This window comes from Elephas maximus, chromosome 2 (genome assembly GCF_024166365.1).
Source record: "Elephas maximus indicus isolate mEleMax1 chromosome 2, mEleMax1 primary haplotype, whole genome shotgun sequence".
In the NCBI taxonomy this organism is placed as follows: domain Eukaryota; kingdom Metazoa; phylum Chordata; class Mammalia; order Proboscidea; family Elephantidae; genus Elephas; species Elephas maximus.
Window position 1 is genome coordinate 118,666,547 of NC_064820.1, and position 23,563 is coordinate 118,690,109.

The 23,563-nt window shown below is 39.0% G+C and overlaps 1 pseudogene; it reads left to right on the plus strand.

The window, feature by feature from the left end:
* Positions 1 to 22,177: 22,177 nt before the first annotated feature.
* On the plus strand, positions 22,178 to 23,288 carry LOC126061371 (nucleosome assembly protein 1-like 1; annotated as a pseudogene).
* Positions 23,289 to 23,563: the final 275 nt, after the last annotated feature.

Below are 23,563 nucleotides of genomic sequence, written 5' to 3' on the forward strand. Positions count from 1 at the left end.
AAGTAGATGAATGATCTCCCATCTAACACCATGCTTGGCACTACGGTGCTCAAAAATGTTGTTTTTCTTTCCTTCTCAGTATTGTTGAGCTTACTCAAGGAAAAGCATTGGCTAAACCCACAACCATGCACAATGCTACCCTGCTAGGAAAGTTTGCCTCAGCCTTTGAAGCGGAGGAGTAAGAGATGGGGCTCCCATATTGGCCTGCTATTGGTGTGTACCTGCCCACATCTGTTCCTTGCCTATCTGATTTTTTTAACAGTATTTTGATTTTCCTTTTGGGCACCGCTCTCAGCCTATTAATTTAGGTGGCTGGTGCCAGCATGGACATATGATACATGCTTAGCTAATTAGCAAATTCAAACATAATAGTCTTTACAAGCTGACAGAGCTCTACCTGAAGGTAGTCTACCCCTGGCTTTGTTGGTTATATGATTTTATAAATTTCATTTATTTAATAACCAGAAACATTCTAACCCACATTTTAAAGCAAAGTCTTTTGCTTTCTACACAGGGAAATTCCATTTTCTGTGGCCACAGTGCCACCAGGGTCATGGCATTTTTCATGGACAATAACAGTCACATACTGTCTTCCTGCTTTGATTTTCTGGACTCCTCTAAGGATAAGACACTACTGATTTTGAAGGCCACAAAAGCTAATGCTTGGCAAGGAATATCAAGAAATACATAGTTGGGGCAGTGCTAGTAAGTGAATGGAATGTAGGAGTGATTCTTTACCCTCAGGTAAGGGCAGTGAGCTATTCCTAGCAGAAAGAAGAAAAGAAAGCATATTCACCTATAAAAGCTCATGATAGCACTGTCAGAAAGAAAGAAAGCAATGTCTATTATCATTTTGTACACCATAATCTTTGGAGAAAAAAAAAAAGTACAAATATCCTTTTAGAGCTTTCAACTCTTTCTTAGGAGAGGTAAAATAGCAAAATGGTTGAGGCCAAAATGCCCACTTCCAAATCCTACTATAGTCATTTAATAGCTGTGTGTGTGATCTTGGGCAAGTTACTGAACTTCTCAGTACTTTTGTTTCCTCATCTATAAAGCAGGGATGGGAATCAAAGTTATTTCATAGGTGTTAATCCCTTTGTGGTACAAATGGTTAAACGCTGGGTTACTAACTGAAAGGTTGGCAGTTCAAACAAAACTGACTCCATGGTGCTATGGAGTCATCCCAAGCCTTCCTCACAGTGTGATAGATTAAAGTGGGATGACTACTGGACCAGAATTTCAGCCAACGCCAGACATCAGAAGACAGAGACATGGTCCCATCTTGGCCACTAACAGCCGTGTGATTTTGAGAATATCTCTGTGCCTCTCTTTTCTGTAAAATGGGTACAACTGTTACTGTCGAGCTCACCCAGGCCTGCTGTAGGAGCCAGATATAAGCTATGCCCAGGCAAACCTCCTGGTATGAGGCTGGAAAAGTAAATTCTGAGTTAGTGGGTCCCTAACCTGGAGCTCCTGAGATGAGGGCAAACCTGCCTGTTTACCACTGTATTCCCAGGGTCAACATGTGGTTGATGCTGGATTCATGTTTGCTAAATGGATAAATAAGTGCTGTAAACATAAAAGCAGTTTCAACTTTAAAACAAACATGTTGCTGTCAGGTCACTTTCAACTCGTAGTGACCCTATAGGACAGAGTAGAACTGCCCTACAGGGTTTTCAAGGAGCAGTTGGTAGATTCAAACTGCTGACCTTTTGGTTAGCAGCCGAGCTCTTAACCACTGCACCACCAAGGCTCCAGTTTCAACTCTTGTTGTTGTTGCTGGTGCCATCAAGTCGGTTCCAACTCACAGCAGCTCTATGTACTGGACAGAACAATATACTGCCGGGTCCTGCGCCATGCTCACAATTGTTATGCTTGAGCCCATTGTTGCAGTCACTGTACCAATCCATCTCATTGAGGGTCTTTCTTTTTTCCACTGACACTGTACTTTACCAAGCATGATGTCCTTCTCTAGGGACTGAGCCCTCCTGACAACATGTCCAAAGTATTTAAGACGCAGTCTCGCCATCCTCGCTTCTAAAGAATATTCTGGTTTTACTTCTTCCAAGACATTTTTGTTCATTCTTTTGGCAGTCCACGGTATGTTCAATATTCTTCTCCAACACCACAATTCAAAAAGGTGTCAATTCTTCTTCTGTCTTCCTTATTCATTGTCCAGCTTTCTCATGCATATCATGCGATTGAAAATGCAATGGCTTGAGTCAGGCACACTTTAGTCTTTGCTTTTCAACATTTTAAAGAGGTCCTTTGCAGCAGATTTGTCCAATGCAATGTGTCTTGATTTCTTGACTCCTGCTTCCAGGGCTGTTGATTGTGGATCCAAGTAAAATGAAATCCTTGACAACTTCAATCTTTTCTCCATTTACCATGATGTTGCTTACTGGTCCAGTTGTGAGGATTTATGTTTTATGTTGAGGTGTGATCCATACTCAAGGCTATGGTCTTTGATCTTCATCGATAAGTGCTTCAAGTCCTCTTCACTTTCAGCAAGCAAGGTTGTGTCATCTGCATAATGCATGTTGTTAATGAGTCTTTCTCCAAGCCTGATGCCCCTTCTTCTTCGTATAGTCTAGTTTCTCAGATTATTTGCTCAACATACAGATTGAACAGGTATGTGAAAGGGTACCACCCTGACACACACCTTTCCTGACTTTAAACCATGCAGTATCCCCTTTTTCTGCCTAAACAACTTCCTCTTGATCTAAGTACAGGTCCCTCATGAGCACAATGAAACGTTCTGGAATTCCCATTCTTTGTAATGTTATCTATAATTTGTTATGATCCGCACAGTTGCATGTCTTTGCATAGTCAATAAAACCTAGGTAAACATCCTTCTGGTATTCTCTGCTTCCAGCCAGGATCCATCTGACATCAACAATGATATCCCTGGTTTCACTTCCTTTTCTGAATCCAGTCTGAATTTCTGTCAGTTCCCCATCAATATACTGCTGCAGCCACTTTTGAAGGACCTTCAGCAAAATTTTACTTGTATATGATATTGTTTGATAATTTCAGCTTTCTGTTGGATCACCTTTCTTGGGAATAGGCATAAATATGGATATCTTCCAGTCGGTTGGTCAGGTAGCTCTCTTCCAAATTTCTTGGCATAGATAAGTGAGCACTTCCAATGCTGCATCCGTTTGTTGCAACGTCTCAATTGATATGCTGTCAATACCGGGAGCCTTGTTTTTCACCAGTGCCTTCAGTGCAGCTGGGACTTATTCCTTCAGTACCATCAGTTGCTGATCATATGCTACCTCTTGAAATAGTAGACTGTCAACCAATTCTTTTTTGTATAATGACTCTGTCTATTCCTTCCATCTTCTTTTGGTACTTTCTGCGTCATTTAATATTTTCCCTATAGAATCCTTCACTATTGCAATTTGAGGCTGAACTTTTTCTTCAGTTCTTTAAGCTTGAGAAATGCTGAGCATATTCTTCCCTTTTGGTTTTCTATTTCCAGCTCTTTGCATGTGTCCTTATAATCCTTTACTTTGTCTTCTCGAGGAGCCCTTTGAAATCTTCTGTTCAGTTCTTTTATATCATAATTTCTTCCTTTTGCTTTAGCTGCTCGACATTCAAGAGCAAGGTTCAGAGTCTCTTCTGAGATCCATTTAGGTCTTTTCTTTCTTTCCTGTCCTTTTAATGACCTCTTGCTTTCTTCATGTATGATATCCTTGATGTCGTCCGCAACTTGTCTGGTCTTCAGTCACTGGGGTTGAATGCGTCAAATCTATTCTTGAAATGGTCTCTAAATTTACATGGGATGTACTCAAGGTCGTAATTTGGCTCTTGTGGACTTATTCTAATTTTTTTTTTTTTTAGTTTCAGCTTGAATTTTCATTTGAGCAATTGATGGTCTGTTCCACAGTCAGCCCTGGCCTTGTTCTGACTGATGATCTTGAGCTTTTCCATCATCTCTTTCTATAGGTGTAGTCGATTTGATTCCTGCGTATTCCACCTGGCGAAGTCCATGTGTATAGTCGCTGTTTTTGTTGGTGAAAAAAGGCACTTACAATGAAGAAGTCGTTGGTTTTACGAAATTCTATCACGCGATCTCCTGCCTTGTTTCTATCACCAAGGCCATTTTCAACTACCAACCCATCTTCGTTTCCAACTTTCACATTCCAATCACCAGTAATTATCAATGCATCCTAATTGCGTGGTCGATCAATTTCAGACTGTAGAAGCTGGTAAAAAATTTCAATGTCTTCATCTTTGGCCCTAGTGATTGATGCATAAATTTGAATAATAGTTGTATTAACTGGTCTTCCTTATAGGCATATGGATATTATTCTATCACTGACACTCTGTACTTCAGGAAGAGGCAGCTCTTCCCCAGTTGTCTTTTGAGTGCTTTCCAAACTGGGGGGCCCATGTTCTGGCACTATATCAAACAATGTTCCACTGCTATTCATAAGGTTTTCACTGGCTAATTCTTTTCAGAAGACTGCTGGGCCCTTCTTCCTAGTCTGGAAGCTCAGCTGAAACATGTCCTACACGGGTGACCCTGGTGGTATCTGAATATCAGTGGCATAGCTTCCAGCATCACAGCAACATACAAACGCCCGCAGTACGACAAACTGACAGACACGTAAAAAAATAGTTTCAACTCTAGGGATGACAATTGCCTAATTGGCTCAAAAGCTAGATACTCACGGGGATTACCCCTAATAACTACTTCTATGGTAGGCAAAACATGACGCCATATTGATTTCTGGGCCTCTGATATTGCTAATCCCGATTATTAACTTGTCCCAAGTGAAAGCTACATTTTCATATGTTTATAATAATATTTTCTTTAAAATTTTAGCCTGACAGCCTTTTTTTTTTCTTTTTTTTTTTACATTGTGGATTAGTGTTATATGCAGGCATATGCTCTTAATTTATTGCTTTTCATAAAAGTTCATTAAAAAAAAAAAGAAACAAATGGAAATTGCTTGCACAGAGATCAGTAACACACCCTGAAACCTTTTGGAGAGCATCTTATTAGGACTCTTATAGTCACTTGGTTTCTATGCAGTCACATTGAGAAAAGCAGATTGCCTTTACATGCTACAATTTCTTGATTTTTAACTTGTTCGTAAATTTAGAATAAACTTTGGCAATGCTGACCATAGGTTATATTTGTAAAGTTAGATTGTAGCTTCATTAATCACTAAACCATGAATTTACATTAGGTTTAAAAGGTCTTACAAGCATTTATAACATTTGGTTTTTCAATAGCTTGGTAGAAAGATATTGAACACTTTGTTAGTTAAGATAATGAAAATAAAAAATCAGTTTATTAAGGAAATAGTTGTGAGGACCTCACAAAGCAAAATCCCCTTTCCTGTCATGTTTATCATGCTCAATCTCTAGTATGTGAATCTGAAAACTAAACTAAAACTAAACTAAAACAAAGCAAAATCCCCTTTCCTGTCATGTTTATCATGCTCAAACTCTAGTATGTGAATCTGATATTGGCAAAGAATGTGGCACCAAACCGAGCATTTACATAAGCTCTCATTTTTTTCAGCATTAAGTTTTAGTGACAGATATTTGCTAGCCTGGGCCAATTTCTATAACTCAGAAGGGAGCCAAAATCCAGTTTTATTCAGAGTAGGAAGTGATACAAATGGATGACGGATTTCCTCGGTAAGTTACAGAAGGGCTCTAAGAACTGCTGGCGTTGTGTTTGCTATTGTTCCCTGATGAATTCTACCTTTAAAGGAATTGATAGAATGAGAGAAACTGGCTCCTAAGTAGTAGCTTGCAGTAAATTAACTTGGCCTTGGAACAATCGTTTTTGTGAGAACTTTCTTAAAAAACAAGACCTCCTGCTTGTAAATAGATAATAAAACAAATCCTTTTATAAGCCCAGGAACATCTCGAATTCAGTTTGGATTTGTGAAATCCAGAGACGGGCTCTGTTTACCGCAAAGCTGTGCCACGCATAATGCCACAAACCAAAGTAAGAACTGCAAAATGCTCTCACTGGGCTCATCAAGGATAGTTGAACACTGTAAGTGCAACAAAATTGGGCACCTCATTCATCCACAGGACAAATATTAAATGGAAACTCTTAGCTTCATGTCTTTCTTAAAGATGGAAAGAAAGGCAAGGACCAGACTGACATAGCTACCCTACATAGTAGAGCTGTCCTATCGGGTTTCCAAGGCTGCAATCTTTATGGAAGCCGACTACCACATCTTTCTCCCTTGGAGTGGCTGGTGGATTTGAACCACTGACCTTTCAGTTAGCAGTCAAGTGCTTAACCCAGTGTGATACCAGGGCTTTTTGATGTTATATAGTCCCAGTTCAATTTGTTATTGGTTGTATAACTAAAACTATGCACCTGACATTATTCTAATGTAGGCACCAACCACTGAAGCCAAAGATGAAGAAACTGAAGATTTTTACCAACTTCTGCAATCTGAAATTGATCAAACATGGAATCAAGATGCATTGTTAATTACTGGTGATTGGATTGCGAAAGTTGGAAACAAAGAATCATTAGTTGGAAAATATGGCCTTGGTGCTAGAAACGATGCCAGAGATTGCATGGTAAAATTTTGCCATACCAATGACTCATTCACTGCAAATACCTTTTTTCAACTGCATAAACAGTGACTCTACACATGAAACTTGTCAGATGGAATACATAGGAATCAAATTGACTGTATCTGTGGGAAGAGATAATGAAAAAGCTCATCTGCCGACTACAGAACAGATCATCATCTGCTCATATGCAAGTTCAAGTTGATGCTGAAGAAAATTAAAACAAGTGCACGAGAGCCAAGGTACAACCTTGAGTATATCCTATCTGAATTTAGAGACCATCTCAAGAATAGATTTGATGCACTGAAAGCTTATGATCGAAGACCAGATGAGTTGTGGATGACATCAAGGACATCATACATGAAGAAAGCAAGAGGTCATTAAAAAGAGGTCATAGATTGAGTTGTGTCCCCCCAAAAATATGTGTATCAATTGGGCTGGGCCATGATTCCCAGTATTGTATTATTTTCCTGTATGTTGTAAATCCCGCCTCTATGATGTTAATGAGGGAGGATGGGCAGCAGTTATGTTAGTGAGGCAGGACTCAATCTACAAGATTAGATTGTGTCTTGAGGCAGTCTCTTGAGATATAGAAGAAAGAAGCAAGCAGCAAGACAGGCGGACCTCATACCACCAACAAAGCAGTGCCAGGAGCAGATCGTGTCCTTTGGAACCAGGGTCCCTCCTCAAAGAAGCTCCTAGTCTGGGGGAACACTGATGAGAAGGCCAACAGAGACAGAAAGCCTTCCCTGGAGCTGACACCCTAAATTTGGACTTTCAGCCTACTTTACTGTGAGAAAATAAACTTCACTTTGTTAAAGTCATCCACTTGTGGTATTTCTGTTATAGCAGCACTAGATAACTAAGACAACAGAAAAGAAAGAAGAGACTAAAATGGATGTCAGCAGAGACTCTGAAACTTGCTCTTCAACACTGAGTAGCTAAAATAAATGGAAGAAATGATGAAATAAAAAGAGCTGAAAAGAAGATTTCAAAAGGAAGTTTGAGAAGACAAAATATTATAATGAAATGTGCAAAGACCTGGAGTTAGAAAACCAAAAAGGAAGAACATGCTCAGCATGTCTCAAGCTGAAAGAATTGAAGAAAAAATTCAAGCCTTGGGTTGCAATACTGAAGGATTCTATGGGCAAAATACTGAATGATGCAAGACGCATCAAAAGAAGATGGAAGGAATACACAGAGTCACTGTACCAAAAATAATCTGTCAATGTTAAATCATTTCAAGAGATAGCATATGATCAGGAACCGATGATACTTAAGGAAGAAGTTCAAGCTGCACTGAACTCATTGGTAAACAAACAAACAAAAAAAAAAGATTCCAGGAATTGACAGAATACCAATTGAGATGTTTCAACAAACGAATGCAATGCTGGAAGCGCTTACTCCAGTTTGGAAGACAAGCACCTGGCCAACAAACTGGAAGAAATCCACATTTGTGCTCATCCCAAGGAAAGGTAACCCAAAAGAATGCAGAAATGATTGAACAATATCATTAATATCACATGCAAGTAAAATTTTGCTGAAGGTCATTCAAAAGTGGCTGCAGCAGTACATCAACATGGAACTGCCAGAAATTCAAGCCAGTCTCAGAAGAGGACATGGAACCACGGATATCGTTGCTGATGTCAGATGGATCCTGGCTGAAAGCAGAGAATACCAGAAGGATGTTTACCTGTGTTTTATTGACTATGCAAAGGCATTCAACTATGTGGATTATAACAAATTATGGATGACATTGTGAAGAGTTGGAATTTCAGAACATTTAATTGTATTCAGGGGAAACCTGTACATAGACCAAGAGGCAGTCATTCAAACAGAACAAAGGGATGCTGCACGGTTTAAAATCAGGTAAGGTGAGAGTTAGGGCTGTATCATTTCACCATACTTATTCTGTCTGCATGCTGACAAATAATCTGAGAAGCTGGGCTACGTGAAGAAGAATGCAGTATCAGGTTTGGAGGAAGACTCATTAACAACCTGCGTTATGCATATGACACAACCTTGCTTGCTGAAAGTGAAGAGAACTTAGAGCACTTAGTGGTGAAGATAGAAGACCACAGCCTTGAGTATGGATTACACCTCAACATAAAGAAAACAAAAATCCTCACAACTGAACCAATAAGCAACACCTTGATAACCTGAAAATATTGAAGTTGTCAAGGATTTCATTTTACTTGGATCCACAATCAACACCCATGGAAGCAGCAGTCAAGACACCCAAAGATGCATTGCATTGGGCAAATCTGCTGCAAAAGACCTATTTAAGGTGTTTAAAAGCCAAGATGTCACTTTGAGGACTAAGATGTGCCTGAGTCAATTCGCGGTATTTGGAATCCCTCATATGGAATCAACTCGATGGCGCTGGGTTTTTCATACATATGAGAGAACTAAACAATGAATATGGAAGACCAAAGAATTGGTGCCTTCGAATTATGGTGCTGGTGAAGAATATTGAATATACCATGGACTGAGAGAAGGAACACATATGTCTTGGAAGAAGTACAGCCAGAATGCTCCTTAGAAGCGAGCACAGTTGGACGTCATCTCTCTTTGCACATGTTTTCAGGAGGGATCAGTCCCTGGAGAAGGACATCATGCTTGTAGAGGGTCAGGGAAAAAGAGGAAGACCCTTAATGAGATGGATTGGCACAGTGGCTGCAGCAATGGGCTCAAACATAGTGATGATTGTAAGGATGGTGCAGGACCGGGCAGTGTTTCATTCTGTTGTGCATCGGGTTGCTATGAGTCAGAACCAATCTGGCAGCACCTACCAACAATAACAACTATCACATGCACGTTATGCACTGCTACCACCAGTCAGTGGTGGCTTGTGTTTTGCTTTAATGCTGAACAAGTTTCAGTGGAGCTCCCAGACTAAGATGAGCTAGGAAGAAAGGTCTAGATAGAAAACCAAAAGGGAAGAACACGATCAGCATTTCTCAAGCTTGAAGAACTGAGGAAAAAATTCAAGCTTCAAGTTACACTAGTGAAGGATTCTACAGGGAAAATATTAAATGATGCAGGAAGCATGAAAAGCATCTGAAAATCAGCCAGTGAAAACCCTGTGGATCACAACGGTCTGATCTGCAACTGATTGTAGGGATGGTGCAGGACTGGGCTGCATTTAGTTCCGTTGTGCATGGGGTGGACATAAATCAGGGGCCGGCTCCATGGCAGCTAACTACAGCATTTGCAACAGATAACAGGAATATTTATTCATTCATACCATGTTTATTAAACTCTTGCCCTAAGAAAAGCAGAGATAAGACCCAACCTCTACCCTCAGGGATACGTGGCCATTACCTGCTGTATAGAAATAAGGTAAAAAACAAGCAGTGTTAGTCCAAAAACCTGATGCACCAGGTCACCAACTGCCTGCCTCACCTCTTCTGTTTACACACATTCCAAGTGGCGAAAGCTGTTGCAGGTCTGGGCAGTGCTTCCAATTATGATTTCACTGGGGCTTTTCAAGTTCAGTTCTATTTAATGAGCAAACAGATGTGCCTCCACAATGTGCCTGCCCTGCTGAGGTCCACAAGGAACGAGCCCAAGAGGAGCTCAATTGCCTTTTTAAAAAACAGTCTGTGGTCTCCGAGAAGCCCAGTCAGTCTAGTTGGTTTCTCTGGCAGAAACTGGAGCTTCAGCCCCTGGCTTTGGCCAGATGCCTGTTCACTATCTTCCTGACTTCTCCGCACTCAGCCGCAGCTTATGAGCCACATTGGGGGTTGTTCACCTTGCTGTTTTTATTCCTTTTCTGGCCCTGTCTGTTCCTGGGAAACAGACTGTGTCCTGTGTTCATTGTATTGTAATCCACAGCATGTCTGCCTTTAATTCACCTCCTTCAGTTGTCTTGATGCAGGGTTTACATGGTGAAGTAGGCGAGGCGTGGGCTGGGCCTCTTGTCTGACTCCACCTTGGCTGTTTACAGACACTGACATTCTGGGCAAAACAGTTAACCCCCCAGCCTTGAAGCCCTCCACTTTAAAGAAGGTAATGCTTTTTATCTGATAGTTATGAGGGCTAAATGAGCTCATGTAGTTGTATTGGTTAGGGTTCTTCAGAGAAAATATATCTATTTTAAGGAATAGGCTCATAAGATTGGGGAGGGGAGAGGGGCTGCAAGTCAAAAATCTTCAGGTTAAGCTAACGGGCTAGAAACTCAGGCAGGAGTGGATACTGCAGTCTGGAGCAGATTTCTTCTCTGGAAAACCCCTGGTTTTGCTCTTAAATCCTTCAACTGATTGGATGGGGCTCACCTGTTTTACTGAGGGTACTCTCCTATACGTAGAGTCAACTGATTGGAAATGTTAGCCACATCGTCACAAGACCTTCGCGGGTGCTATAGCCTAGCCAAGATGACATATGATACTAACCATCACAGTAGGTAAAAGGCTTGGCATATAATTACGTTCCATACACATTAGTTAGCATATTCTTTCCTTCCCAGTCCCTCACTGTAATGATCCAACCTCCACACTTAAGCTTCTGAACAATTAACAGCTTAACTCCTGAATACTCATTTATAACATCTGTCACTCAAGCTTCTTCAAGCCCTCCATGGAGAGCCACAGGTCCCTTCCCCATTGCTGGTCAGTGGAGAGGGCAATTTCTATTACCCATGCCGTCTCCATGAACTAAAGTGGTTCCCACAGACAAGCTCAGGCATTTGATACACAGTCAGTATTCAAAAAGTAATGGTTCAAGTGAAGAGATGCTGAATATAGGAATGGAAGGCTTAGCTCAGACTAAACCCAGTTACTCCTCAAGAGCTTACGGAGCAAGGAGGTGAAGCAGTGAAAGGTTGTCTTTATTTCCCATGGGTCCACATCCTATTCCTCACAACAGGGAGCAAGCGTGGCATTGCATCTGAAGGCCATCCGGGATTCTGTGGTCACACTGCCTGGTTCCCACTCTGATTCTACCACTTATTAGCTGATGACTTTGAGTTGTTTAACTTCCTCATGCCTCAGTTTCCTCATCTATAATAATTGGTTGCCATGGAGTTGACTCTGACTGGTGGTGACCTTTTGTGTGTCAGGGTAGAACCTTGCCTCATAGAGTATTCAATGGCTGATTTTTCAGAAGTCGATTGCCAGCTCTTTCTTCCATGCAGCCTCTGGTTGGACTGGAACCACCAAACTTTCCTTTAGCAGCCTGGAGTATTAACCATTGCACCACCCTGGGGATACGGAGATAGTATCTACCGTAAAAGGTTGTTATAAGGAGTCAGCTGTTAAGATCTGTGAGCTGCTTGGAACAATATCTGAGACGTAGTAAACATTGTAAGTGTTTTTAAAATAAAACACATTTAAAAATACTATTTACTCCTGGGGCAAATTGGATGACTTTTGATTATAAAGGTTATACATGTGAGACCTGTGATTGTTTTCTCATTTCCTCTGAAGAATATGTTCTGTCAGCCGTAGCCATTCCTCCACTTGGGTCCCTTCTGTCACACTGCCTTCCTCGATCTTTCCAACAGGATTGCCCTCCCCTGTTTAGTTTACTTTCTCTGCTCATGCTGTCATTTAATATACTGATGGAGCATTAGCCGTGTGCCAGGAGCAAAGCTAGCTCTTGGGCTATACTGATGAATAAGATGGACCTGGGCTCAGTTGTCCTGATGCTTTCAATTTTGAGAATAGGATCTAAGCTTTCTTTGTTTCTCTAAGCACTTGATAAAATGGTTTACACTGAAATGGACATTTGATAAATGTGCTAGGCTGTAAGAGCAGTTAACAGAGAACCACAAGATAGGATTTTATTGGTAACAAGGCTGTGTCCCCATGGGGGCGGTGGGGGTGGTGATTTAACTGTGTCGGGTTTCCGGTTCTTTGGCTTTTTGATGTTAGGGTTGGCACATGTCTTCTAAGATCACTTCCTCACTAAATATCATTAAATAGCATTTGTAAAATTTGACGAGATTTGCAGCCAGGTATACCAATTAATATCAGCTGTCTTTTAAGTGAGAGGCTAGGACTTTTAAAATAAGATAACCATCATGACATTGCTGAAAGAAGCACCAAAGTTTCTAGGATCAGTTACAGATTGTGTTTGAGTTACTATAATCTCGGTGTTTAGATTATTGCTTCAAAACTAGAATATAATAATGAAAAAAGAGTTGAGGCAACATCAGGAAATGGATGGAATTAACATTGGGGTTTTTAAAACTGCTGATGTGAAATTGTAGTTTCTAAGTAAATTTTTTTTTTTTAAGTAAATATTTGGTGACAAAGTCTTTTATCTTCCTGAGAGAGGTAAATACGCCACACATCCAAAAATGACTACACAGGGGGTGAAATTATCCACAAAACTTAGCTCAGTATGAGTCTGAACAAATGACTTCCGTGGGCGATTAGGCTTACGGATCCAGGTTCTCTAAGAAGCAAATTGTACATATTTGTATTTACAGTTCAACTTGTATACATTAAATGATTGATGATTGAGATAAAAGGGTATGTTTTACAATCATGTTTCTATGGTAAAATTAGAAAAGCCTAAACCCCATCACAGTAAATTTTATTGAATACAAAAACATCATATATATGTGACATTTGCAATAGATAATAGGAAAAAAATATATTGGCTCATTAGTAATCATTCATTACAAATCTGCCATTTCCCAGTGGCCAATAGAAAATAAGTGACCTTCCCAAAGTCACTTTGAAAACTAATGGCAAAGCTGGAATTCTAACCCTCGTCTTGGGCCAAGGAACCCCGTGCTGCCTCAGTGATTTTGTTCTCTGTGTGCAGAGTAGATGAACACTGATTGTATCTACTACCTGTCTTTTACAGAAACTCGGTTTTGGAAGCTCAGAATGTCTGTTACATGATGAGACCTTGTTCTAGCTGTTTCTCTTAGTCAAGCTGCTCATTCTTAAGCTGAATCTTTCATTTCCTCTTATAACCTAAACATTTGTTACCTTCAACTGTGCCCTACTCTACCGTCGTCTTTTTTCTGTTTCTGCATCTTGCCTTCACTCTACTTTTAATCTCACTGGACTTGTCCAACTGGTGGTCCAGCCCTGACAAGCTCTGTAGCATCTCCATTCAGGGCTCTAGAAGGATTTTACTTTCAATTTTGAAAGCTGTGCTCGTGCATCCATATCTGGTATTTCTTATATCAATTATTTTTGAGCTGCTATCACAGATTCAGTGTTGACTATGGAAACCTTATCTCTCTCGTCTGACACATTGAAGACAAAATCCTTCATCCTGGATCAACCCAGGGAACCGCATTATTAGGTCCTAGATGAAACGCTGGCTATTACCTGACAGATTTGTTTCCTAGCGGTAACCCTTCAGAAAGGGTAGGAAGTGGGGGAATAAATGCATAAAATGACTGAAGGAGAAAGTAATTAAATTTTTTATACTGCTTAGGCAAAGGCAGTTGTGACATTAAGTTGGTGCAGGTGGTTCAGTATCAGATTCTGTCATTCTAAGCTGATAAAACACGTTCTCCCAGAAATCTGAGGGAAAGAGTATGCTTCTCTTTACCTCATCTTCTGCAGGAAAGTGAAGTCAATTCTCACATCTCTGTAATCCATAGGTTTATAATGTCCTGGCTCCCAGTATAGTCTAATTGCTCTAAGGGCAAATTAATCTCTGGGACTCTGAGTTACTAATATGTCTCTAGAACAGTCAATGTGAAAAATTGATGGGAGGAGTTCTGTTTATGGCTACATTGGACTAGCTTGTATCAGACTGACCATCACGCTAAATAAAATTAGAAAAGCTGGATTAAAAAAAAAAAAACTGAAGGCATCCAAGGCTTTCTGAGAGCTTCCCCTCTGTGGTTTAGAGAAGGGAAGCACAGAGAAATGAGGCTGACATTGGGCTCACAATTTCTCCTGAGCAATTTGCTGATTTATAAGTAGTAGAAATGAAGGGAAGCTAACTAGAGTTTTTGGCAAGCTCTCAGGGCTAATGAGACAAAACTTGGAGTTTAAGACTTTCCAAAGAGGAGGGCTGATAAAAACTCCAGGTTTCCAAGTCTCCTGTCCTCCAAGAGGAAACCCAGGTGGTGTAGTGGTTAAGTGCTACGGCTGCTAACCAAAAGGCCGGCAGTTCAATTCTGCCAGGCACTCCTTGGAAACTCTATGGGGCAGTTCTACTTGGAATTGACTTGATGGCAGTGGGTTTGGGTTTTTTTTTTTTTTTTTTTGTATCCTCCATGAAGACTTGAACCTTAAGTCCAACAAGAAATAGATGAGCCCTCACAAAAACTGAAACCAAGATTGAATCATTTCAATTCCCTATGAGATTAAAGTGATCTGCCTCTGACCTAATTGTCTGACAGAAGCTGAAGTATATTCTCACCAGAAGGAATGTGATATTATCCAGAGCCTCAAATTATCCCTACAATCTTTCAAAAACAATGTTTGGCATTAAATTAAAAAATTACCTGGAAAAAAATAGGAGAAAATTTTGGTAAGCTTGAATTAAGCAAAGATTTTTTTTTTAGCTACAATACCAAAAGCGTAATCTATCAAAGAACAAAATGATATATTGGACTTTATCAAAATTAAGACCTTCTGATCTTTGAAAGACTCTGTTAGGAGAATGAAAAGACAAGCTATGGACCGAGAGGAAAACATTTGCAGATCATGTTTCTGAAAAAAGATTTATATCCAGAATATATAAAGAACCAAAAACTTAATAAGAAAGCAAACAAACAAACAATAAATAAATAAGTGGGCAAAAGATTTGAAAGGACACTTCACTAAAGATGATATGCAGATGATAACTGAGCACATGAAAATATGTTCAATATCAGTAGTCATTCCAAAACAAACACACTCATCACCGTCAAGTCGATTCTGACTCATAGCGACCCTATAGGAGAGAGTAGAACTGTCCCATAGGGCTGGTGGATTTGAACTGCTGACCTTTTGGTTAACAGCTGAGCTCTTAACCACTGTGCCACCAGGGCTCCACATAAGTCATTAGTGAAGTAAATTAAAATTACAATGAGGTAGCACTATACAGCAGTTAGAATAGCATTAAAAAAAAAAAAGACAAAAGCAACTCTTTGTAAGGATGTGAAGTAGCTGGAACTCTCATGTATTGCTGGTAGGAATGCAAAATACTACAACCACTTTGGGAAGAAAAGTTTGTAACTTCTTGTAAACTTATGCGTACACTTAAAATACTATTCAGCCATCCTATTCTTATTTATTTTCCCAAGTCAAATGAAAACATGTTCACACAAAAAAGTTTCATATAAATGTTTATAATGACTTTATCTGTAATCATCAAAAACTGGAAACATCCCAAACGTCCTTCAACTAGGGAATGAATAAACAAACTGCAGTACATCCTTTCAATGAGATACTATTCAGTAATAGACGAGGACAATCTACTGATAGAAGCAACAGCATGGATAACTCTCAAATGTACTATGCTAAGTGAAAGAAGCCAGTCTCAAAAGGCTGCATGCTATGTGATTCTATTTATGATATTCTGGAAAAGGCAAAGCTATAGGTACAGAAAACAGATCAGTGGGGGTGTAGAAAGAGGTTGGCCAAAAAACAATTTGGGGGAATGATGGAACTGTGCTGTATCGTGATGTAGCGGTGGTTATAGGACGGTATATGCTTGTTAAAACTCTCGGAATTGGATTTCCACTTCTAGGAAGGTGAAGTAGACATAAAACAAATAAACAAACAAAACTCTGGACATTATTCGTAAAACAAACATAAGAAGACTCTGAAAGCTGGAGAGAAGAAGGGGAATCTGCTGGCGGCCATGGGATCTAAGGAACTACACAGTGGTGGATTCCCTAGGTTTTCTTTTTCTTTTCTTATTTTATTTTTTTGCTTCCATAGTCCAGGTTTAGAGCCGAAAAAACTGGAAATGTGGAAATACCAACAGGTGCAGACAGAACTAGTCCCAACAAAAGCCTGCTCCTTTGAACCAAAAAACAAAGAAAGGGGAAGCTTAGCAAGAAAGAAAACATCTAGAAAATAATCACTCTACTCCAGCTAAACACCGCAGAAAAAACACATCCCACCACACCCACACCAACAAAGGCTGAGTGGGGAGCCTAGATTTCCACCCTTGCCAGGTTGTAATGGGGCATTCTAACCTTCCTGCTGGGGTAGTGAAAGAGAAGGTTGACAGTAGTTAAGACTGTGTGGTATTGGTGGAGGTATAGACATATGGATCAATGGAGCAGAATAGAGAAACCCTAAATAAAAAAAAAAAAAAGACCCTCACAAATAAATCTAACAGATTTTTTACAAAGGTGCAGAAACAATTCTATAGAGAAAAGACGATCTTTTCAACAAATAGTGTTGAAGCATCCATACCAACCCAAAACCAAACCCAGTGCCGTCGAGTCGATTCCGACTCATAACAACCCTATAGGACAGAGTAGAACTGCCCCATAGAGTTTCCAAGGAGTGCCTGGAGGATTTGAACTGCCGACCTTTTGGTTAGCAGCTGTAGCACTTAACCACTACGCCACCAGGGTTTCCGAAGCATCCATAGGCAAAAAAAAAAAAAAAAACCTTGACGTTAGTCTCATATTTTATACAAAAATTAACTCAAAACTGATCACAGACTTAACTGTAAATTATAAAACTGTAAAACTTTTAGAAAAAAAATAAGAATCTTCAGGGTCTAGGGCTAAGCAGAGTTCTTAGACTTGACACCAAAAGCATGAGTCATAAAAGGAAAAATTAATAAATTGAACTTCATCAAAACTAAAAACTTTCATTCTGTGAAAGACCTTGTTGAAAGGATGTAAAGACAAGCTACAGACTGGGAGAAAATATCTGCAAATCATTTATCCAACGAACAACTAGTATCTAGAATATTTATAACTCAAAACCAAACCTGTTGCTGTTGAGTTGATTCCCACTCATGCTGACCCCATGTGTTACAGAGTAGAGCTACTCCGTGAGGTTTTCCTGGTGTAATCTTTATGGAAGCAGATCACCAGGCCTTTCTTCCATGGTGCTGCTGGGTAGGTTTGGGAACTGCCAATATTTAGGTTAGCAGCTGAGAATATATAAAGAACTCTCAAAATTCAAGACTGAAAAAACGACTCAATTACAGCATGGGCAAAAGACATGAAAAATATTTCACCAAAGAATATATACAGTGGCAAATAAGTACATGAAAAGATATTCAAAATCATTAGCCATTAGGGAAATGCAAGATAAAACCACAATAATGTATCAATACGTATCTACCAGAATGGATAAAGCAAACTAGTAAAAAATAGTGACAATATAAATGTTGATGAAGTTGAGGAGAAACTAAATGACTCATATCTTACTGGTGGGAATGTCAAATGATACAGCCATGCTGGAAAACATTTTGGTAGCTTCTTAAAAAACTAAGCATTCAACTACCATATAATACAGCGATTGCACTCTAGGGCATTTATCCTGGGAAGATGAAAAATGTGTGCTCACAATAACCTATACATGTATGTTTATAGCAGTTTTATTCATAATAGCCCCAAACTGGAAACAACCCAGATGTCCTTCAACAGGTGAATGGTTAAATAAACTGTGATATATCTATTCCAGAGGAGCCTTGGTGGTGCAGTGGTTAGGCATTCAGCTGCTAACTGAAAGGTTGATGGTTCGAACCCACCAGCTGCTCCATGGGAGAAAGATGTGGCCGTCTGCTTCTATAAACATTTACAGCCTTGGAAATCCTATGGCGCCATTCTATTCTGTCTTACAGGGTCACTGAGTCAGAATCAACTCAACAGCAACAGGTAACGAGTATATCTACATCATGGAATACTACTCAATGATAAGGAACAAACTATTGATAGACTCAAAAACCTGTTTAAACTCCAAGGAAATATGCTGAGTGAAAAAATTGAATCCCAGAAAGTTGCATTCTGTGTGATTCCAATTATATAACATTTTTAAAATCATGAAATTGGAGATGGAGGACAGAATTATGGTTGCTAGGGGTTAAGGAGGGACTGAGGGGGAGAGGGAAGTGGGTATGGCCATAAAAGGGCAGTAGGAGGAATCCTTGCGGTGATGGAAATGTTCTTAATAAAGAAGATATTGATGTCAGTATCCTGGTCGTGATACTGTACTATAGTTTTGACAGATGTTACCATTGGGGGAAACAGAGTAAAGGAAATGCAGAACCTCTCTATTATTTCTTATAACTGCATGTGAATTTAGAGTTATCTCAAAATAAAAAGTTTAACTAAAAAAATTATCAGAATCATATACACTAAAGGGGTGAATTTTACTCTGTATAATTATATCTTAATAAAAGAAAAAAATAAAGGCATGTTAGGAGAAAAGACTCAATCATTGAAACGGGGGACTAAAAGCAGATCCCGATATTAGAGTTTTCAGCAACACACTTAAAAATAATAATTATTAGTATGTTCAAGATGACAAGGTGGAAAATCACCAGAGAACTGGAATATATAAAAAGAGTAAAACAGAAATTATAATAAATAAATAAATACAATAACTCAAACTAAGAACTCAACATTTGAGTTTAAGAGGAAATTTTACAGAACTGAAGATAAGATTAGTGAACTGAAAGAGACTAGAGAAATGCAGACTGAATAAAGAAAGGAAAAAAATATATAACAGGAATATGAGGCATGCTGAAAGGTTCTAATATATTTATCAAATGTATTATGCATTTGGAGTCCCAGAAGGGAAAGGTAGAAAGAATGAAGCAAAAGGATGCATTGAAAAGATAATAACCAGGAATTTTAAAATACCGATGAAAGATACAAAGTGACAGATTCAGCAGATGCTAAAAAACGTAGGATAAAGGCAAAGAAAAGCACACCAAGGCACATCAATATAAGACTGTTGAAAACCAAAGACAAAGGGGAAATTCTGGAAGTAACAGTCAAAGGAGCAACAAAGACCTCAATCCAGCTTTATAATAGAAATAATGGAAACTAGAAGACAACAGAATGACATTAAAAGGTAGACCCAAAAGCCATACAAAAAGTAATCAAAAGAGAGCTGTAGGAACTATATTAACATCAGAAAAAAATAGGCTTTAAGACAAGAACTATTACTAGAGACAAAGAGAGAGATTTTATAATCAATATTTCAGGAAGGTATAATAATTATAAACGCAAAGGACCAGGCAGTGTTTTGCTCATTGTACATAGGGTCACTATGAGTCGGAAACAACTTAACAGCACCTAACAACAACAACATGCAATTAACAACCAAGCCCAAAAAATCAAACCCATTGCCATTTAGGAGATTCTGACTCATACTAACGACAGAGGACTAGAATATTTGAAGCAAAATCTGAAGAATTGAAAGAAAAAAATAGACAATTCAAAAATTAGAGTTGAAGATTTCGATATTCCGCATACAACACTGTTAATTTATAAACAGTCATGACCATAGCTTTAAATTTATTGAGTAACCATTAAGAGAAGTAAAAGGAGAAACAGAAAAACCCACAATCATGCAGGAAAATTTTATCACACTTCTCTCAGTAACAGTTTGAAGAAGCAGACAAAAGTTAGCAAGAATATAGGCAATTTGGACAACATGGCTTACAAAATGGAGCTAATTGATATACCTAGGAAACTGCTTCCCCTCCAAACTGCAGAATGTACATTATTTTTAAGTGGTTTTGAATTACGGGGTTTCCCCGCTATCCAAAAGTAGAGCATTCCTATGAAATCTTTTGTAAGTGGCACAAAGCCAAGAAACAATTACCATTAATTTATATGAGAAAAATTTTTGAGTGTTCTCAGACCCAAAAAATAACCTACTAATCATACCAAATTACATACAAAACCTAAAATAACCTAACAGATAGTAAAAGCCGGAATGATATGATAAATACACAACCTATATAAAACAGATAAGTGTATGTACAGGAGCTTGGTGACACCACTCTTGCTGCTCAGGGTACGTGCTGCCTCTTCTACTGCTCACAGCAAAACAAAAATGCTAGTTTTGCTTTTTGCCTTTTTTCTTAAAAACAAAAATTCTCTTTGGATTTCTTTCAGTTAGTGAAAACAGGTACTAATGTAGGTCCTTCATAAAAGCAAAGTGGCATAAAGCAAACTTTCAAAAAGCAAGGAATACCTGTATTTGCAAATTGTACTTCGCCAGACCTTAAAGTGGAAACCCCGGTGGCATAGCAGTTAAGTGCTTCGGCTGCTAACCAATGGTCAGCAGTTTTAATCCGCCAGGCCCTCCTTGGAAACTCTATGGGACAGTTCTACTCTGTCCTATAGGGCCGCTATGTGTCGAAATCGACTCGATGGTACTGGGTTTGGGTTTTTTTTGGTTTTAGACATTAAAGAATGCCTCTACAAAATTCAAAGGACTGAAATAATAGTGAGTGTGTTCTCTGACCACAGTGAAATTAAGATAAAAATCTGTCTAAAAAATAGAAAATCACTAAATGCCTAGAAATTTTAAAGTATATTTATATATAATCCATAGGTCAAAGAGGAGATCGCAATGAAAAATAAAAAATGTTTTGAACTAAAGTATAATGAAAATTGTTGTTAGGCACTAGTGAGTCGATTCTGATACGTAATAACCACACGGGACAGAGTAGAACTGCCCCATAGGATTTTCTTGGCTATAATCTTTATGGAACCAGATCACCACATTTTTCTCCTGCAGAGCTGCTGGGTGCATTCGAACTGCTAACCTTTCAGTTAGCAGCCAAGTACTTAACTGTGAGCCACCAGGGCTCCTTATCAAACCTTGTGGTATATAGCTAAAGCCATTACTGAATGCGATGGGTTCACCACTTGTACTCTCATTAAGAATAACTAAGAGTCAAGTGGATTTAAAGTAAGGCATAGTTTATTACTTGCAGCGAGTTAGGAGACAAGGAGATAACTCTCAAAGCCCTACCTCCCCAAACAAAGGACTGGGGAAAATTTTATACTATGCAGGAAAAGGGAAGTTATACATATTCAGTAGATTTCTAAGAAGTATGAAGAGTATTCACAAAGGGCTGGGTTAGGACTTGACACAGAAATGGCTGACAGGTGCTTTGCTTCTGAAATGGGTTCGGCCACCACTCAATGATGTATGTCCAGTGATTCTGGTTCTCTGGCATGAGTCTTTTGGTTTCTAGGCAATACTTATTATGGGATGGAGTCATCTGCTGGTCAACCTGGCCTCCTACTGCACATGCCTGAGAAAAACAGCTACAAGCTGGGAAATTTAGGAGGAAGTGAACAACCTTGGGCCTAACTTTAATCACAAGATGTTCTTTTAAATGGGGGTAAACAGTGTCTTGTAGTTGATACTATTTTTCTCTAGAAAATTTTAACTGGCACAGCTTATCATTTAGGAACTTTTCTGTTCCTAGCTGGTCTCAAAGCCATGTATATGAAAATTTATAGCTTTTAGGGCATATATGTCAAAGAAAGAGATTTAAAAAATTGATGATGCAATTATATAACTCAAAAAGTAAAGAAAAAGGACAGCAAATAGAACCCAAAAGAAGTAAAAGGAAAGAAATACAATATTAAAATGCAAAAACCTTCTGCTGGCAGTGCCGCCTACTGCTCCACCCACCTCTGCCACCCTGAGTCACTTCCTGTGCAGCTCTGGCTGCCTGGCTCCAGGTTCTAGCCAACGATATTTGGAGTTCTTATGACATGGCAGTCATTGACAACAAAGACCAATCTGAACTAGTTCAAGATTTGGATGATGTTGAAGAAATAGAAGAAGAAACTGGTGAAGAAACAAATATCAAAGTGTGTCAACTGACTGTTCAGATGATGTAAAATCCTAAGATTCTTGCAGCCCTTCAAGACAGACTTGATGGTCTGGTAGAAACACCAAGAGGATACATTGAAAGCTTGCCTAGGACAGTTAAAAGATGAGTGAATACTCTTAAAAAACCTTCAAGTTAAATGTACACAGTAGAAGCCAAATTCTATGAGGAGCTTCATGATCTTCAAAGAAAATATGCTATTCTTTATCAGCTTCTGTGTGATAAGTGATTTGAGATGATCTTTGCAATTTATGAACCTACAGCAGAAGACTGTGAATGGAAACCAGATGAGGTAGATGAAGTTTTGGAGGAGCTGAAAGAAAATGCCGAGGTTGAAGATGAGAAAAATGATGAAGGAAATGAAAATTCCAAAGGAATTCTGAATTTTGGTTGACTGCTTTTAAGAATGTTGACTTGCTCAGCGATGTGGTTCAGGAACATGATGAACCTATTCTGAAGCACTTGAAAGGCGTTAAAGGGAAGTTCTCAGATGCTGGCAAGCCTGTGAGTTTTGTCTTAGAGCTTCACTTTGAACCAAATGAGTATTTCACAAATGAAGTGTTGACAAAGACATGTAGGATAAGGTCTGAACCAGATGATTCTGATCCTTTTTCTTTTGATGGACCAGAAATTATGGGCTGTACAGGGTGCCAGATAGATTGGACAAAAGGAAAGAATGTCACGTTGAAAACCATTAAGAAGAAGCAAAAACACAAGGGACGTGGAACAGTTCGTACTGTGACTAAAACTTTCCAGTGACTCTTTCTTTTTTTGCCCCTCCCAAAGTTCCTGAGAGTGGAGATTTGGATGGTGTTGCTGAAGCTATCCTTGCTGCAGACTTTGAAGCTGGTCACTTTTTACATGAGCGTGTAATCCCAAGATCAGTGTTATACTTTACTGGAGAAGCTATTGAAGATGATGATGACGATTATGATGAAGAAGCTGAGGAAGCAGATGAGGTAATGTTTACCAAATGAGTAAATAATTCTCTTTTTGACACCTTGGGAAGTAGATTGAGTGACTTATGTATTCCACGTTATTATTATTATGTCATATGGATAAAAATTTTTTTTGAAAAAAAAAAAAAGATTTTAGAATTCTACAGCCAAACAATATATGTGTAAGGTTTCAATAAATAAATTTTAACTAAAAAAAAAAAAGCACCATGGTAATATGGTAAAAAATGCACAATAATTAGAATAAACAAATGTAACAGTTGGTTCCTTAAAATAGTAAGATTGATAAAACCATG